The sequence below is a fragment of the Somniosus microcephalus genome, chromosome 4, assembly GCF_052327205.1.
Source record: "Somniosus microcephalus isolate GS21.2 chromosome 4, FLI_Smic_1.0, whole genome shotgun sequence".
Lineage (NCBI taxonomy): Eukaryota > Metazoa > Chordata > Chondrichthyes > Squaliformes > Somniosidae > Somniosus > Somniosus microcephalus.
Genome location: NC_140990.1, coordinates 4,250,369 through 4,263,793, shown reverse-complemented (window position 1 = coordinate 4,263,793; position 13,425 = coordinate 4,250,369). Strand labels below are relative to the sequence as shown.

Genomic DNA, 13,425 nt, shown 5'->3' with positions numbered 1-13,425 from the left:
CACCCATTTAATCTCCTCCCACAGCCCATGTACACTCTCCCCTATCACGGACTCTACCCACCCATTTAATCTCCTCCCACAGCCCATGTACACTCTCCCCTATCACGGACTCTACCCACCCATTAATCTCCTCTCACAGCCCATGTACACTCTCCCCTATCACTGACTCTACCCACCCATTTAATCTGCTCCCACAGCCCATGTGCACTCTCCCCTATCACAGACTCTACCCACCCATTTAATCTCCTCCCACAGCCCATGTACACTCTCCCCTATCACTGACTCTACCCACCCATTTAATCTCCTCCCACAGCCCATGTACACTCTCCCCTATCACTGACTCTACCCACCCATTTAATCTCCTCCCACAGCCCATGTACACTCTCCCCTATCACTGACTCTACCCACCCATTTAATCTCCTCCCACAGCCCATGTACACTCTCCACTATCATGGACTCTACCCACCCATTTAATCTTCTCCCACAGCCCATGTACACTCTCCCCTATCACGGACTCGACCCACCCATTTAATCTCCTCCCACAGCCCATGTACACTCTCCCCTATCACGGACTCTACCCACCCATTTAATCTCCTCCCACAGCCCATGTACACTCTCCCCTATCACGGACTCTACCCACCCATTTAATCTCCTCCCACAGCCCATGTACACTCCCCCTATCATGGACTCTACCCACCCATTTAATCTCCTCCCACAGCCCATGTACACTCTCCCCTATCACGGACTCTACCCACCCATTTAATCTCCTCCCACAGCCCATGTACACTCCCCCTATCACGGACTCTACCCACCCATTTAATCTCCTCCCACAGCCCATGTACACTCTCCCCTATCACGGACTCTACCCACCCATTTAATCTCCTCCCACAGCCCATGTACACTCCCCCTATCACGGACTCTACCCGCCCATTTAATCTCCTCCCACAGCCCATGTACACTCTCCCCTATCACAGACTCTACCCACCCATTTAATCTCCTCCCACAGCCCATGTACACTCTCCCCTATCATGGACTTTACCCACCCATTTAATCTCCTCCCACAGCCCATGTACACTCTCCCCTATCACGGACTCTACCCACCCATTTAATCTCCTCCCACAGCCCATGTACACTCTCCCCTATCACTGACTCTACCCACCCATTTAATCTCCTCCCACAGCCCATGTACACTCTCCCCTATCACGGACTCTACCCACCCATTTAATCTCCTCCCAAAGCCCATGTACACTCTCCCCTATCACTGACTCTACCCACCCATTTAATCTCCTCCCACAGCCCATGTACACTCTCCCCTATCACGGACTCTACCCACCCATTTAATCTCCTCCCACAGCCCATGTACACTCTCCCCTGTCACAGACTCTACCCACCCATTTAATCTCCTCCCACAGCCCATGTACACTCTCCCCTATCACTGACTCTACCCACCCATTTAATCTCCTCCCACAGCCCATGTACACTCTCCCCTATCACTGACTCTACCCACCCATTTAATCTCCTCCCACAGCCCATGTACACTCTCCCCTATCACTGACTCTACCCACCCATTTAATCTCCTCCCACAGCCCATGTACACTCTCCCCTATCACGGACTCTACCCACCCATTTAATCTCCTCCCACAGCCCGTGTACACTCTCCCCTATCACGGACTCTACCCACCCATTTAATCTCCTCCCACAGCCCATGTACACTCTCCCCTATCACTGACTCTACCCACCCATTTAATCTCCTCCCACAGCCCATGTACACTCTCCCCTATCACAGACTCTACCCACCCATTTAATCTCCCCCCACAGCCCGTGTACACTCTCCCCTATCACGGACTCTACCCACCCATTTAATCTCCTCCCACAGCCCGTGTACACTCTCCCCTATCACGGACTCTACCCACCCATTTAATCTCCTCCCACAGCCCATGTACACTCTCCCCTATCACAGACTCTACCCACCCATTTAATCTCCTCCCCCAGCCCATGTACACTCTCCCCTATCACAGACTCTACCCACCTATTTAATCTCCTCCCACAGCCCATGTACACTCTCCCCTATCACGGACTCTACCCACCCATTTAATCTCCTCCCACAGCCCATGTACACTCTCCCCTATCACGGACTCTACCCATCCATTTAATCTCCTCCCACAGCCCATGTACACTCTCCCCTATCACGGATTCTATCCACCCATTTAATCTCCTCCCACAGCCCATGTACACTCTCCCCTATCACAGACTCTATCCACCCATTTAATCTCCTCCCACAGCCCATGTACACTCTCCCCTATCACGGACTCTATCCACCCATTTAATCTCCTCCCACAGCCCATGTACACTGTCCCCTATCACGGACTCTACCCACCCATTTAATCTCCTCCCACAGCCCATGTACACTCTCCCCTATCACTGACTCTACCCACCCATTTAATCTCCTCCCACAGCCCATGTACACTCTCCCCTATCACGGACTCTACCCACCCTTTTAATCTCCTCCCACAGCCCATGTACACTCTACCCTATCACGGACTCTACCCACCCTTTTAATCTCTTCCCACAGCCCGTGTACACTCTCCCCTATCACAGTCTCTACCCACTCATTCATAGAAACATCGAAGATAGGAGCCGGAGTAGGCCATTCGGCCCCTCGAGCCTGCTCCACCATTCAATGAGATCATGGCTGATCATCCAAATTCAGTACCCTGTCCCTGCTTTCTCCCCATATCGCTTGATCCCTTTAGCCTTAAGAAATATATCCAACTCCTTCTTGAATATATTTAATGAATTGGCCTCTACTGCCTTCTGTGGTAGAGAATTCCACAGGTTCACCACTCTCTGGGTGAAGAAATTCCTGCTCATCTCAGTCATAAATGGCTTAACCCTTATCCTTAGACTGTGACCCCTGGTTCTGGACTCTCCCGCCATCGGGATCATCCTTCCTGCATCTAGTCTGACTAGTCATGTTAGAATTTTATAAGTTTCAATGAGATCCCCTCTCATTCTTCTAAACTCTAGCGAATATAAGCCTAATTGACCCAATCTCTCTTCATACGTCATTCCTGCCATCCCAGGTATCAGTCTGGTAAATCTTCGCTGCACTCCCTCCATGGCAAGAACATCCTTCCTCAGATAAGGCGACCAAAACTGCGCACAATACTCAAGGTGTGATCTCACCAAGGCCCTGGAGAACTGCAGCAAGACATCTTTGCTCCTGTACGCGAATCCTCTCGCTATGAAGGCCAACACACCATTTGCCTTCTTAACTGCCTGCTGCACCTGCATGCTTACCTTCAGCGACTGGTGCACAAGGACACCCAGGTCTCGTTGCACTTCCCCTTTTCCCAATCTATTGCCATTCAGATAATTATCTGCCTTCCTGTTTTTGCCACCACAGTGGATAACCTCGCATTTATCCACATTATACTGCATCTGCCATGCATCTGCCCAATCGCCCAACCTGTCCAAATCGTACTGGAGATTCTCTGCATCCTCCTCACAGCACACACGCCCACCCAGCTTTGTGTCGTCTGCAAACTTGGAGATATTACATCCCTTGTCTAGATCATTAATGCATATTGTGAATAACTGGGGACCTAGCACCGATCCCTGCGGTACCCCTCTAGTCACTGCCTTCCACTCGGAAAAAGACCCATTTATTCCAACTCTTTGCTTCCTGTCTGCCTACCAGTTTTCTATCCAAGTCAGTACCTTACCCTCAATCCCATGTGCTTTAACTTTGCACGCTTGTCTCTTATGCGGGACCTTATCGAAAGCCTTCTGAAAGTCCAAATACACCACATCCACTGGTTCTCCCTTATCTATTACATAGAAACATAGAAGATAGGAACAGGAGTAGGCCATTCAGCCCTTCGAGCCTGCTCCGCCATTCAACGAGGTCATGGCTGATCATCCAAACCCTAGCACCCAGTCCCTACACCGACAGCCATCCCACCCAAGCCCTATCCCCGTAACCCCGTAACCCCACGTATTTAATCCCCCCGAACACTAAGGGCCAATTTTTATCATGGCCAATCAACCTAACCCGCACATCTTTGGACTGTGGGAGGAAACCGGAGCACCCGGAGGAAACCCACGCAAACACGGGGAGAATGTGCAAACTCCACACAGACAGTCGCCCGAGGCTGGATTTGAACCTGGGTCCCTGGCGCTGTGAGGCAACAGTGCTAACCACTATGCCACCGTGCTGCCCTATTCTACCAGTTACATCCTCAAAAAATTCCAGTAGATTAGTCAAGCACAATTGACCTTTTGTGAATCCATGTTGACTTTGTCCGATCCTGTCACTGTTTTCCAAGTGCTCTGCTATTACATCTTTTATAATGGACTCTAGCATTTTCCCCACTACCGATGTCAGGCTTACCGGTCTATAATTACCCATTTTTTCTCTACCACTTGTTCTAAATAGTGGGGTAACATTAGCCACCCTCCAATCCATGGGAACTGTTCCAGAGTCTATCGAATTTTTTGAAGATGAACAGCAATGCATCTACTATTTCTAGGGACACTTCCTTAAGTACCCTAGGATGTAGGTTATCAGGCCCTGGGGATTTATCGGCCTTCAATCCTGTCAATTTCCCTAACACCATTTCCCTGCAAATACTGATTTAATTCTGTTCCTCCCTCTCATTAGACCCTATGTTGCCTGACATCTCTGGGAGGTTATTTGTGTCCTCCTTTGTGAAGACAGAACCAAAGTATGTATTTAATTGGTCTGCCATGTCTTTGTTCGCCATTATACATTCCCCTGATTCAGACTGTAAGGGACCTACGCTTGACTTCACCATTCTTTTTCTCTTCACATATCTATAGAAGCTTTTACAGTCAGTTTTTATGTTCCCTGCAAGCTTACTCTCATACTCTGTTTCCCCCCTCTTAATTAATCCTTTCGTCCTCCTTTGCTGAATCCTAAACTGCTCCCAATCCTCAGGTTTGCTGCATTTTCTGGACAATTTATATGTCCTCTCCTTGGATCTCATGCTATCCCTAATTTCCCTTGTTAGCCAATGTTGAGTCACCTTTTTTGTTTTATTTTTATGCCAAGCAGGGATGAACAAATTCTGTAGTTCTTCCATGCGATCTTTAAATGTTTGCCATTGCCTATTCACCGTCAACCCTTTAAGTAACATTCCCCAATCCATCCTAGCCAACTCGCGCCTCATACCCTCGTAGTTTCCTTTATTTAAATTCAATCTCCCTCCACAGCCACCCTCCCTGTCCCAGTTACTGATCATGTTTACAAGGTGTGTTCTATTGCAGCCACTCTCCCTGCCTCCGCGCTCTGTATTCCAACCCCTTACCAATTTCCTGGTGGATTTTCCTCTCCAGTAGTGCCCTGTCTTCGTGTGCAGCTCGCAATTTTGATTCGAGCTCATGGATCTGCTGGTCTCTCTCTTTCCGCTCCTGATCCCACGGCAGGTTCAAGGCACTGGAAGGTTGGAGGGGAGGTAGGGGTGGGGGCGGCGATAGAATCACAAAGCACAGGGAGAGGCAATAAGGACCTTTCTGGTACTGCTGTCCCTTACAGGGGCTGTACAATCACCCCTCACCCCTTCTCTGTCTGCGCCTGGATCTGACCCCAGGTTCCCGAGGGTGAAAGGTCACAGTCTGACCCCAGGTCCCCAAGGGTGAAAGGTCACAGTCTGACCCCAGGTTCCTGAGGGTGAAAGGTCACAGTCTGACCCCAGGTCCCCGAGGGTGAAAGGTCACAGTCTAACCCCAGGTCCCCAAGGGTGAAAGGTCACAGTCTGACCCAAGGTCCCTGAGGGTGAAAGGTCACAGTCTGACCCCAGGTTCCCGAGGGTGAAAGGTCACAGACTTACCCCAGGTTCCCATGGGTGAAAGGTCACAGTCTCGCCCCATGTTCCCGAGGGTGAAAGGTCACAGTCTGACCCCAGGTTCCCGACAGTGAAAGGTCACAGTCTGACCCATTGGCCACCGCCCCGCTTCCCTCCATCAGAGACGCAGAGAGTAACCCTTTCAACCCCTCCCCTCTCCTCCCCACCCCTCCCCTCTCCTTACCTCGCCTCCCCTCACCTCCCCTCCGCTCCACTCCCCCTCCTCCCCTCTCCTCCTCTCTCCTCACCTTGCCTCCCCTCACCTCCCCTCCCCTCCACTCCCCTCTCCTCCAATCCATTCCCCTCCCCTCACCTCCCCTCCACCCCACTCCTCCCATTCCTCATCCCCACTCACCCCTCTGCTCTCCTCTGTTCCCCTCCACTCCCTCCCCTCCCTACCCCTCCAGTCCCCTCCCTCTCCTCTCGCCTCCCCACCCCTCCTCCACTCCCTCCCCCATCCAATCCCCTCGCCTCTCCTTCATCTCCCCTTGCCTCCCCTTCCATCTCCTCCACTTCCCTATCCTCCTTTCCTCTCGACTCCGCTCCACCCTCTCCTCACCTCACCTCCACTCACCTCCCCTCCCCTCCACTCCCCCTCCTCCCCTCTCCTCCCCTCTCCTCAACTCGCCTCCCCTCACTTCCCCTCCCCTCCACTCCCCTCTCCTCCAATCCATTCTCCTCCCCTCCCCTCACCTCCCCTCCACTCCTCTACCCCTCCACCCCTCTCCTCCCATCCCTCATCCCCACTCACCCCTCTGCTCTCCTCTGTTCCCCTCCCCTCCACTCCCTCCCCTCCCTACCGCTCCAGTCCCCTCCCTCCCCTCCCCTCCCCTCCTCTTCCCCCTCCAATCCCCTCGCCTCCCCTTCCCATCTCCTCCACTTCCCTATCCTCCTCTCCTCTCGACTCCCCTCCACCCTCTCCTCAGCTCCCTTCCACCCCCCCCCCTCGGTTGGCCGCCCCTGTGTTGGACATTCCCCGCGTTCCACTCCCAGGCCTATCCGCTGGATCACGCTCTCCTACCTGACCAGCAGTTTATTGTAAGCCTCCTTCAGGATGTCCCGCTCCTTCGCCACCTCAGCCACCTCCTCCTGCAACTGAAGAAGCACAAACATGTTAACGGGCGGCCCTCCGGCCTGCTCGCTCAGGCTCACTTCCAGCCTGGGCCAGGCTCACTCCCAGCCTGGGCCAGGCTCACTCCCAGCCCCTGCCGAGGGCCGGCCTAGCGAATCCGCAGGCCTGGGGGGTGGAGAGGGGGTGGGGTGTCACCCGGAGTTTGCCGCCCCCACCTAGTGTGAGACTGAGCCCCAGGAAAGGCCCAGGCTCCATCCCCGGCCTGTGCTGAGTTACCCGATCTTGCAGCCGACCCGGCGACCCGACCGCCCCCTGCCTTTTGCCCCCTTTGTCTGTGGGGCTGGATTTGACCCCAGGTGAGAGGTCAGGGCCCGACCCCTGGCCGTACCTGCTCCGCGATGCGCTGGGCGCGGCTGAGCGTCTCCAGTCGAGCCCCGAGTGTCCGGTTCCGCTCTCGCTCCTCCCTCAGCTGCTGGCTCACGTCCTCCGCTCCAGACAGGAGGTGGTCCCGGTCAGTGAGCAGGGTTCGCTGGGTCTGTGGGCACCAGAGAGAGGGCGGGGGGGGTGAAATTAGTACGGGGGAGCGGGTGGGTGAGCATCTGTAAATGGGAGGGGGCCACAGGGGGATGGGGAACTGGGGAGGAGGGGTTGCTGGGGAAGGGGGAAACCAGGGGGAGGGGAATCCGGGGTGGAGGGGTTGCTTGGGGTGAGGGGGGGGGGTGGGGGGGCCGGGGGAAGGTTCACTGGGGGTGGGTCTGTATTTGAGGGAGGGGGTAATGGGGGCGGGGTCACTGGGGGTGGGGAGGGAGGGTTCGCTGGGGAGGGGTCATCAGAGGAGGCTCCATAAATGGGGGGGACGGGGGATACTGGGAGTTTGTCACTGGGATACACACTGATCACAGATCACGGTGACACTGAGATACAGACACATACCTCTTCCAACCGGGACTGGAAGACCTGCAGGAGAGAGAGAGTGAGTGATTCCATCTGGCACGACGGTCTATTCTTGAAACTTATCGAAAGCGGGGTAGGGGGATAAACATATGATGTAATTAAATCAATGTATACAAACAATAAATGTGCAGTTAAAATTGGAGACAAACAAACAAAATACTTCCCACAGGGGCGGGGTGTGACGCAGGGCTCGGCCATCTCACCGACACTCTTTAATATTTACATAAATGAGTTGGCAAAACTACTTGAACAATCTACAGCACCTGGCCTCGCCCTATACGACTCCAAGGTTAAATTCCTCCTCTATGCAGATGACCTGGTTCTGCTGTCACCAACTAAGGAGGGTCTACAGCAGAACCTGGATCTGCTGGAGTCGTACTGCCAGACTTGGGCCCTGACAATAAACCCCCAAAAAACCAAAGTCCTTGTGTTCCAGCAAAGATCCAGACATCAGGGACCCAGAATAAATTTCACACTAGGAACAACTAAAATCGAACAAACCACTAACTACACATACTTGGGCATAAAAATCAGCTCTACGGGAAATTTTCATCTGGCTGTGAATGAACTGAAAGAGAAAGCTAGAAGGGCTTTCTATGCCATTAAAAGAGCAATCCAAATAGAAATCCCAATTAGCATTTGGCTCAAAATTTTTAAATCAGTAATTGAACCAATTGCACTCTATGGCAGTGAGGTGTGGGGACCGCTAACACAACAAGAATTTGCAAAATGGGACAAACACCCAATTGAGATCCTACATGCAGAATTCTGTAAAAGTATCCTCCGGACTCAAAGGAAAACCGTAAACAATGCATGCAGGGCAGAACTAGGCCAATATCCACAATAATTACTATCCAAAAAAGAGCCACCAAATTTTGGAAACACCTAAAAATGAGCAACCCCCACTGCTATCATTACGAAGCCTTGAAATGCCAAGAGAGGACCATAAAGAAGAATACCCGCAGTCAACTAGTCCTGGGACTCAGTTCAGTGAAGCAACTGTATTGATTTCTTTGTGGGTTCAATGATGAGACATTTATGAAAGAGAATGAGTTTTAATCTAAAGTCTGTTCAACTCTTTATACAGTATTTACAGGAGACATCAAGCTAGTGATGCATCTAGAACGAAACTGAAACCAAACTAACTGCCTTGCTTCTCTCGGTCACATGCCCTCTGCTGGTCAGGCACAAGCAATCAATACATGCAATTAAGGCATCATAATCGAACAGGCAAATACTATCTCTATTTGTTGATATCATTACAGCAACCACTAACACTACTAACAATAACCAGCCCCAGGACAGTGACATCGTAGCACAGAGAATTCGACCCAACACAATTGTCACTAAGCAAAAGGAAAAATACCTGTCATATTGGGCAGAAACAACAAAAACCCAAAACAAACTCAATTGCTACTTGGCCCTAAACAGACAATACAACATGGCTGAATACCTGACCATGGTAAAGGATAGCAAACTGAGAAAAACCTTGACAAGGTACAGACTTAGTGAACATAGCCTGGCGATCGAAAAAGGCAGACACAGACAGACCTGGCTGCCAAGAGAGGACAGAATATGCTCTCACTGCAGTCAGGGAGTGGTGGAGACAGAGATGCACTTCCTCACAACCTGTGGAAAATATCAGGGCATCAGGGAGAATTTCTACCAAAAATTCTCACAAATATGCCCTGAATTCAGAAATTTGAATGACGACCAAAAACTCCCATACCTACTAGGGGAACAGAGAAACTGTGTAACCTTAGCGGCACACTATGTTACAGCTTGCCATAAACAGAGGGACAACCAGTAAACCTAAGAAAAGAGTATATACAAATAATACGAATGTATATTTATACACTCAGGGATATATCTGTTTATACACTGTATGAATAGATCTGCGTTTATGTGTTCAACCATGAATGTATTTTGATGCTTTGGCAACATAAGATGTACCTTATCATGCCAATAAAGCGATTTGAATTGAATTGAATTGAATTGAGTGTGTGTGAGTGTGTGAGTGTAAGTGTGTCTGTGTGTGAGTGTGAGTGAGTGAGTGAGGGAGTGAGTGAGTGTGAGTGTGTGAGTGTGAGTGCGTGTGTGAGTGTGAGTGTGAGTGAGTGGGTGTGTGTGAGAGTATGTGAGAGCGTGTGTGAGTGTGTGTGAGTGAGTGAGTGAGTGTGTGTGTGTGTGACTGTGAGTGAGTGTGTGTGTGAGTGAGTGTGAGTGTGTGTGAGTGAGTGTGAGTGTGAGTGTGTGTGTGTGTGACTGTGAGTGAGTGTGTGTGTGAGTGAGTGTGAGTGTGTGTGAGTGAGTGTGAGTGTGAGTGTGTGTGAGTGAGTGAGTGAGTGTGTGTGTGTGTGACTGTGAGTGAGTGTGTGTGTGTGTGAGTGAGTGTGAGTGTGTGTGAGTGAGTGTGTGTGTGTGTGACTGTGAGTGAGTGTGTGTGTGTGTGAGTGAGTGTGAGTGTGTGTGAGTGAGTGTGAGTGTGTGTGTGTGTGAGTGAGTGTGAGTGAGTCAGTGTGGGAGTGAGTGAGTGTGAGTGTGTGAGTGTGAGTGTGAGTGCGTGTGTGAGTGTGAGTGAGTGGGTGTGTGTGAGAGTGTGTGAGAGTGTGTGTGTGTGTGTGAGTGAGTGTGTGTGTGACTGTGAGTGAGTGTGTGTGAGTGTGTGTGAGTGAGTGTGAGTGAGAGTGAGTGAGTGAGTGTGTGTGTGACTGTGAGTGAGTGTGTGTGTGTGTGAGTGAGTGTGAGTGTGTGTGAGTCAGTGTGAGTGTGTGTGTGTGTGAGTGAGTGAGTGTGGGAGTGAGTGAGTGTGAGTGTGTGAGTGTGAGTGTGAGTGCGTGTGTGAGTGTGAGTGAGTGGGTGTGTGTGAGAGTGTGTGAGAGTGTGTGTGTGTGTATGAGTGAGTGTGTGTGTGACTGTGAGTGAGTGTGTGTGAGTGTGTGTGAGTGAGTGTGAGTGAGTGTGAGTGAGTGAGTGAGTGTGTGTGTGACTGTGAGTGAGTGTGTGTGTGTGTGAGTGTGAGCGAGTGTGTGTGTGTGAGTGAGTGAGTGTGAGTGAGTGTGTGTGTGTGAGTGAGTGTGAGTGAGTGTGAGTGAGTGTGTGTGTGTGAGTGAGTGAGTGTGAGTGAGTGTGTGTGTGTGAGTGAGTGTGAGTGAGTGTGAGTGAGTGTGTGTGTGTGAGTGAGTGTGAGTGAGTGTGAGTGAGTGTGTGTGTGTGAGTGAGTGTGTGTGAGAGTGTGTGTGTGAGTGAGTGTGAGTGAGTGTGAGTGAGTGTGTGTGTGTGAGTGAGTGTGAGTGAGTGTGTGTGTGTGAGTGAGTGTGAGTGAGTGTGTGTGTGTGAGTGAGTGTGTGTGAGAGTGTGTTTTTTTTATATTCGTTCATGGAATTTGGGCGTCGCTGGAAAGGCCAGCATTTATTGCCCATCCCTAGTTGCCCCTGAGAAGGTGGTGGTGAGCCGCCTTCTTGAACCGCTGCAGTCCGTGTGGTGAAGGTGCCCCCACAGTGCTGTTAGGGAGGGAGTTCCAGGATTTTGACCCAGCGACGATGAAGGAACGGCCGATATATTTCCAAGTCAGGATGGTGTGTGACTTGGAGGGGAACTTGGAGGTGGTGGTGTTCCCATGCGCCTGCTGCCCTTGTCCTTCTAGGTGGAAGAGGTCGCGGGTTTGGGAGGTGCTGCCGAAGAAGCCTTGGCGAGTTGCTGCAGTGCATCTTGTAGATGGTACACACTGCAGCCACGGTGCGCCGGTGGTGGAGGGAGTGAATGTTTAAGGTGGTGGATGGGGTGAATGTTTAAGGTGGGGGAGGGAGTGAGTGTTTAAGGTGGGGGAGGGAGTGAATGTTTAAGGTGGGGGAGGGAGTGAATGTTTAAGGTGGGGGAGGGAGTGAATGTTTAAGGTGGTGGAGGGGGTGAATGTTTAAGGTGGGGGAGGGGGTGAATGTTTAAGGTGGGGGAGGGAGTGAATGTTTAAGGTGGGGGAGGGAGTGAATGTTTAAGGTGGTGGAGGGGGTGAATGTTTAAGGTGGGGGAGGGGGTGAATGTTTAAGGTGGGGGAGGGAGTGAATGTTTAAGGTGGGGGAGGGAGTGAGTGTTTAAGGTGGGGGAGGGGGTGAATGTTTAAGGTGGGGGAGGGAGTGAATGTTTAAGGTGGTGGAGGGGGTGAATGTTTAAGGTGGGGGAGGGGGTGAGTGTTTAAGGTGGGGGAGGGGGTGAGTGTTTAAGGTGGGGGAGGGAGTGAATGTTTAAGGTGGGGGAGGGAGTGAATGTTTAAGGTGGGGGAGGGAGTGAGTGTTTAAGGTGGGGGAGGGAGAGAGTGTTTAAGGTGGGGGAGGGAGTGAGTGTTTAAGGTGGGGGAGGGAGTGAGTGTTTAAGGTGGGGGAGGGAGTGAGTGTTTAAGGTGGGGGGAGGGAGTGAGTGTTTAAGGTGGGGGAGGGAGTGAGTGTTTAAGGTGGGGGAGGGAGTGAATGTTTAAGGTGGGGGAGGGAGTGAGTGTTTAAGGTGGGGGAGGGAGTGAGTGTTTAAGGTGGGGGAGGGAGTGAGTGTTTAAGGTGGGGGAGGGATGAATGTTAAGGTGGGGAGGGAGTGAATTTTAAGGTGGGGGAGGGAGTGAATGTTAAGGTGGGGGAGGGAGTGAATGTTTAAGGTGGGGGAGGGAGTGAGTGTTTAAGGTGGGGGATGGAGTGAATGTTTAAGGTGTGGAGTGGATTGAAGTTAAAGGATTTAAGTAGTTGGTATTGAGTAATGTATAATTAGGTGATTGAGGAGTGAATATTAACAGTAGGTGGGTATGAGTGAATGATTAATTATGTTGTCTGTTATCTAATATAATTAATTTGGTTTGATATGATATAATAAACTTATTTTTATTTAATGATATATAAACCTTATGTTTTATTTATATAGATAAACATTATTTTTCTTTCTATAAATAAAACTTATTTTTATTTCTATCTATAAACCTTATTTTTCTTTATATACATAAACATTATTTTTATTTATATATTTAAACTTATTTTTCTTTATATACTATAAAACTTATTTTTATTTATATCAATAAACCTTATTTTTATTCTATCTATAATAAACCTTATTTTTCTTTATATCTATAAACCTTATTTTTCTTTCTATCCATAAAACCTTATTTTTCTTTCTATCCTATAAACCTTATTTTTCTTTATATCTATAAACCTTATTTTTCTTTCTATCTATAAACCTTATTTTTCTTTCCTATCTATAAACCTTATTTTTCTTTCTATCATAAACCTTATTTTTCTTTCTATCTATAAACCTTATTTTTCTTTTCTATCTATAAACCTTATTTTTCTTTTCTATCCATAAACCTTATTTTTCTTTCTATCTATAAACCTTATTTTTCTTTCTATCTATAAACCTTATTTTTCTTTCTATCAATAAACCTTATTTTTCTTTCTATCTATAAACCTTATTTTTCTTTCCTATCTATAAACCTTATTTTTCTTTCTATCTATAAACCTTATTTTTCTTTCTATCTATAAACCTTATTATCAATACCTC

The 13,425-nt window shown here is 49.6% G+C and overlaps 1 protein-coding gene and 1 long non-coding RNA gene across 2 annotated transcripts in view; one reads left to right on the top strand and one right to left on the bottom strand.

The window, feature by feature from the left end:
* The window catches only part of LOC147118194 (protein fantom-like), an 89,310-nt gene that overhangs the window by 50,677 nt on the left and 25,208 nt on the right, over window positions 1–13,425 (top strand). The gene's annotated exons all lie outside the window — the stretch shown is intronic.
* Window positions 5,333–7,470, bottom strand: LOC147118195 (uncharacterized). The gene is made up of 3 exons (XR_015077812.1): window positions 7,328–7,470; window positions 6,889–6,962; window positions 5,333–5,458 (listed from the first exon to the last, which is right to left on the bottom strand). It is a non-coding gene; the product is annotated as an uncharacterized LOC147118195 (long non-coding RNA).